General features: G+C 36.2%; 1 pseudogene; it reads left to right on the top strand.

Moving 5' to 3' along the window:
* The first annotated feature begins 2,982 nt into the window (after positions 1-2,982).
* LOC144224884 (peptidyl-prolyl cis-trans isomerase-like 3 pseudogene) lies at positions 2,983-3,466 on the top strand (annotated as a pseudogene).
* The last annotated feature ends 2,140 nt before the right edge of the window (positions 3,467-5,606 follow it).

Genomic DNA, 5,606 nt, shown 5'->3' on the forward strand with positions numbered 1-5,606 from the left:
TCCTCTCATGAAGAGGTGATCGCTGCATCCCTTGCTGTTGAAGCTCTGAAGTGTTCCCTGTGCAAAGTCCCACATGCTGAGGTTGTTGCCATGCTGGAGAGGCCACCAGTACCACTTCTGATTGGCAACTGCAGCTGAGTTTGGGCTTCTGCCATTCCCAAGGAAGTATTACATGACAGGAATTGCTTTGGATCCTCCCTCCCAGCCCATCTGCCAAATGAATACCCCTGAATGACTTCCGTCAAAACTACATGAAAGAGGAGAATCACCCATTTGCTGTTACATTATCAATTCATAAAATTATGAGATATAATAAAATGATTGTTGTCCTAAGCAACTTAACTTTCAGATAGTTTTTTTTTGCTTGTTTTTGTTTTTACTGCATCATTAGATAAACAGAATTTGATATATCTAAAATATTAGATTTAGATTCGTTATTTTAAAAAAAATTTAATGTTTTATTTATTTCTAAGAGAGAGAGACAGCATGAGCAGAGTAGGATCAGAGAGAGAGGGAGATGCAGAATCTGAAACAGGCTCCAGGCTCTGAGCTAGCTGTCAGCACAGAGCCCGACATGGGGCTTGAACCCACAAACTGTTAGATCATGACCTAAGCTGAAGTTGGATGCTTAACTGACTGAGCCACCCAGGCACCACTAGATTTAGATCCATTAAATTTAGGTTTGATAAGTCTAAAATGTATGGTTTGGGTCTGGGGACAGGGCAATAGGCAAAAGTCTGTCAAACCTTAAAGTGACTAGCATAGAGGACTTGCAGGAGGTTGAACAAAGAAATTACTAATAGCTGGCAGAAAGTTTGGTAATACTGCTAACCTGGAAAATATACAGTGTACCTAATAAACTTGATAAGCTAGCTAAGATGATTTCTGAACTAATAAAAATTAGCAAAAAGAAAGATGAAATGAGTAATCAATTGCTAATAGAATATGGAGTGAATATAAAGGGCTTAGGACAACCAGCAAGTTGTCCTTAAAGTAAGAGATGGTCTCAGGGTAGAGATAAAATCTAATGCACTGCTAGTAGAACACAGCCCATAGTTGTAAGATCGTTTAAGACTTCAGAAAGATTTAAGGCTGATCTAATGTACCCTCTCAGTAAACAAAAAGAAAAAGCGCACACCATATAGATGCTCTGAGACACACAATAGTGCTTAGTGCACAAACAACAACCTCACAGGAAAACCAAGATCGAGAAAGATTTACCACAAAAGATTTATGGGTTTGGTTTTGTCTAATGAAACAGATTAGGAATTAACACCCAAAAGGCTCATGAGATGTTAAAGGAATTATATTAACATAGAACAGGACAGAATGAATAAAAAAAAAAAAAAAAAAAAAAAAAANATAACAGAAACTCTCTGTATAAGAAGTATTCTAAGAAAACTAGATTTTGAAAATAGATTTTATGGAAATGTCTACATTATGTGGAAAAGGAAGTTTTCACCATCCATTTGCATATATTCTATTTTGGAAATTTTGCCAGTGGAGAGAAGCCAAGAGACATGTAGAATTATACTCAAAGACCAAGACTGAACCTCAATTGGGAAATGAAAATATTTACCAAATCATATTTAAGAATTGCTGTAGGATAGTGATTGCTATGTGTCTTATTTTCTCCCTTCTGGAAAAGGGATATTTACTATGATTATCCTACAACTGTTCCTTTTTGGAACATTAGGTGGGTGGAGGACAGATCATTTGTCTTTTAATTTCACAGATCTACAGTATCAGAGTAACTTTATCCAAGGACAAAAAAAACCAAAACAAAACACACACACACAAAAACTAAAACAAGATACTTTTATAGCCACATCTGATTTAAATGATGTGATTCTGGATCTTAAACCTGAGCATAATAGAATGAGACTTTTGGTGACTCTCACATGATGAAGGAAGATCAGTACTGTTGTAGGCAAGGCATGGACTATAGTGGTTTCAGCATGGAAGCAAATGATTTGAAACTTCTCTCCTGGGTATGCAGGTCAATGATCCCACCCCTTGTGGTTGAGACTACTTCAACCAGTGTAATACTGCAGAAGTGGTGCTAAAATGTCAAATACCATGCAACTTTCTCCTTCTTCTTTCTTGGTGCCCTGACTTACCATAGAAGAAGTCTGACTGCTCCATGGCTGCCATACTGAAGAGGCCACAGTTATACATTTTGTTGTCAACTGAGCTGAATTCAGCCTTTCAGACACACCCTCCAACTTACCATAGGTGTGTGTATGCATTTGCACCTTCCAGTCCAGACTACCTAACACTTAAATATCAACAAGTGACCTCTATTATGTCACATGAAACAGTGGAATTATGCAGCTGATCTCTGTTGGAAGATCTGACCCAAAAAATTTGTGTGATACAGTAGAGTGGTTGTAGGAGTTTTACCACTAAGTTTTGTGGTCATTTGTTCCACAGCAATGGATACTGGAACATACACTTTCTCCTTTAAAGATCAGTCTTTAAAAGATAAAATTATGGCAAGAAGAAATGAAGTAATTTATGTAAGTTTATGCAATAATATAAGGGCTATTGCAGTGCAAAACCAGGACCCATATCTTTCTCTTCTTTCAACTGTACCCCATTGTCTTGACAAGGTGCATTTTGCTGTATGATGCTGTCTTATAATGTTTAGAAATCAAATAATCAACTTTTTGAAAGTCAAACATGCTATTTTTAGTCCTTCTGCTTCTTTCCTTTTACCTGAATGTCTTTTACTATTTAGTATTTTAAGACTCTTCCCATGTATGAAAATAAGAAACATAGGTGGATTCTAATTTTTAGTGGACTTCAAGATCGAAATACAAGGGAGCCCAAAGACACCAGTTTTGAGTCCGGACATCTGCGATTACATCTTTTCTGTTTTAACAACAGCTGTGTTAACCGAGTGAGACTCATTTTCTAACTTCTCTTGATAAGACAGTGAGAAATTAGCAATAGAACTTCCTGAAACCATCAAGAAGAAAAATGTCAGTGACATTGCATACAGATGTAAGAGATATTAAAATAGAAGGCTTCTGTGAGAGGACACCCAAACCTGTGAGAAATTTTTGGCTCTTACTGCCAATAATTACTACAATGACTATATATTTCGTAGAAATATCAAGTGTTTTATGGTTGAAACTGGAGATCTGACAGGTACAAGAAGAGGAGGTAACAGTATCTGGGGCAAGGAATTTGAGGATGAATGTAGTGACTTTCTTAAGCACAATGTTAGAGATGTTATATCTATGGCTAATAATCACCCAAACACCAGTGGATCTCAGTTCCTCACCTATGCCAAGCAGTCATATTTGGACATGAAATACACAGTATTTGGAAAAGTAATAGATATTTTGGAGACTTATGATGAATTGGAGAAGTTACCAGTTAATGAGAAGACCTATCCACCTCTTAATGATGTGCACACATTATGGACATATCTATTCATACCAATCCATTTGTTCAGTAGCTATAATAGACCGGAGAAGATATTTGGCAAAATCTTCGGGGAACACACCTATTCTGGTTTACCCAGTTTTAATTATGTCAAGAGAGTTTATCACCCTTCTGCTTGTTTACAACCAAAATTTTCTGAACGAGTGGTACCAAGGGGACACAAACAGCTTTTACTCCCATTAGTAGAGCATATACTTTACTATCACTATTATCCAATGTATTTCTTTAAGTTTAATTTTTTAAAGATCTTCTCTCTAATCTTTTACATGTAAAAAATTCATTTAAAAAATAGAAATACATTATTTCTGTGATGAAGACTTAACACCCTATCTATTTCTGCCCCTGTTCACACTGCCATCCCTTATGAGAACTAGAAGCTTTTAATGTTGTCTGCCTTCTGAGCTAGAGTAAATGCAACCCCAGGATCAAGAAAGACTTTATTTAAAGAAATTTAAAAGTTCCAGTTCAGCAAATCAGCATTTCCACACTGAAGTAACTTTTTGATAACTCCTCTCTTTTCTTGTGGTCTCTTCTTACAAGTTTGATTTTTGAGATGAAGCCATTCTATGGTCTGTATCAAGTAACTGAGTCCCTCTCCCTTGTTTTATCTCATGCCCGAGTCCTGTTTTGGATTTCCTGCACATTTCCCCTACGCACACAGGAATTTAGTCCCACTCTGTTCTTGGAGATTCTATAATCTTGTCATGAAAATTTTAGCCCTAAAGTGGGAATTATGCTGCTTCTCTCCAATTTCTTTGGCATCTCTGTAATCCTCTCTGCAGTCTTTGCTTTAGTACACAGCTGCCTTAACTTAGTTTTAAGTTACTTAACACCTAACTCCACAGCTTTGCTGGTATTCCTGGACACCAGTGTGATGGCCTCGGCCTGCCTGTCCACCTGTCATGATCCATTATTGTTCAGTACTCACCGTTGTATTCTCCAGATAAAAAGCTTTGCCTGTCTGGCTAGATTCCCATCACTCGATTCTTGTTCAATTTGCAAGAACTGATTTTATCTCAGTGTTGGCTTTTAGCGTCCCACTTGTATCCATCTAAACTCTTTCTGCCACTACTGAGTTCGATATTGGTTGGAGGAGAACAACTCTGTATGATAGTTAATACAGAGGCAGTTATGTCACTCTAATAATCAGATGCATTGTACACCAGTTGTTCTAATAAAATTTTAATAAAAACATATTTTTAAATAACTTATAAGAAAATACTTGTGCTATTCTTTCTTCTTAAGTCTTTGATAAGAAAAATAACTGAAGGCCACAGATTCAGAAATTGAATCTTAATATTTTTAATAAGTGTGTATTTACAAAGGTCGCTATTTAAGTGAGAGGAGTAGTTTTTATACTTGCCTCTAAATAATAGAATTCTCACAGTGGAAAAATATGACATATACATTTATATATATAAAACCACAGCTTTTCTCTATGAAATAAAGCATATAACCATGATGTGGTTAATATTTTTATTTAAAAAGTTAATCCTGAAATAGANATATACAATATATACTTAGTCATATTAATTCGATATAAATATACATATTTACATCAACTATTGTAATCATTTTTAAGGTAAAAAATGTTTCAAGTTTTTAAAGTGTTCTTTATTATATTGTATGGACTATGGACTATGTATTGGTCTTGGTCCAATTAGGAAACAGAGCCACACAGTAGTTTAAATAGGGGAAGTTCAATATTAAGAATTATTAAGGCATGATAAAATCATAACCGTAAAGATGGAAAGAGTATGTTCTAAAGGACTTCTGCACCTTCTCCTAGAGCTAAAGAAATGTAACAAAGATGGGTATTATTCTTCCTGCTGCCAGAATAGTGTTCAGACCTAGTGTGAACAATGAAATTTGTTGGATTGCTTGAGTTAAAGCTAGTTTGCAGATATCAAGCAAATGGAAAAATTCAAGCCAAACCAAACCAAAGAAAAACAATCTCTAGACTGCGGCTGCATGGTTGCCACAGGATTGTGTGCTCTGGGTGCACAGATGGGGCAGATAAACACCAAATGTTCTTTCACACCGGCCCTTTATGTAACTGTGGCAAGAGCAAGAAAAAACAAAACACCATTCATCCTAACCAGGAAAGGGAAGCTCTTTTCTGCCTCAGTGTCTCTCCAGCGCCTTCTATTGAC

The sequence above is a fragment of the Crocuta crocuta genome, unplaced genomic scaffold (genome assembly GCF_008692635.1).
Source record: "Crocuta crocuta isolate KB4526 unplaced genomic scaffold, BGI_CrCroc_1.0 scaffold643, whole genome shotgun sequence".
NCBI classification, from domain to species: domain Eukaryota; kingdom Metazoa; phylum Chordata; class Mammalia; order Carnivora; family Hyaenidae; genus Crocuta; species Crocuta crocuta.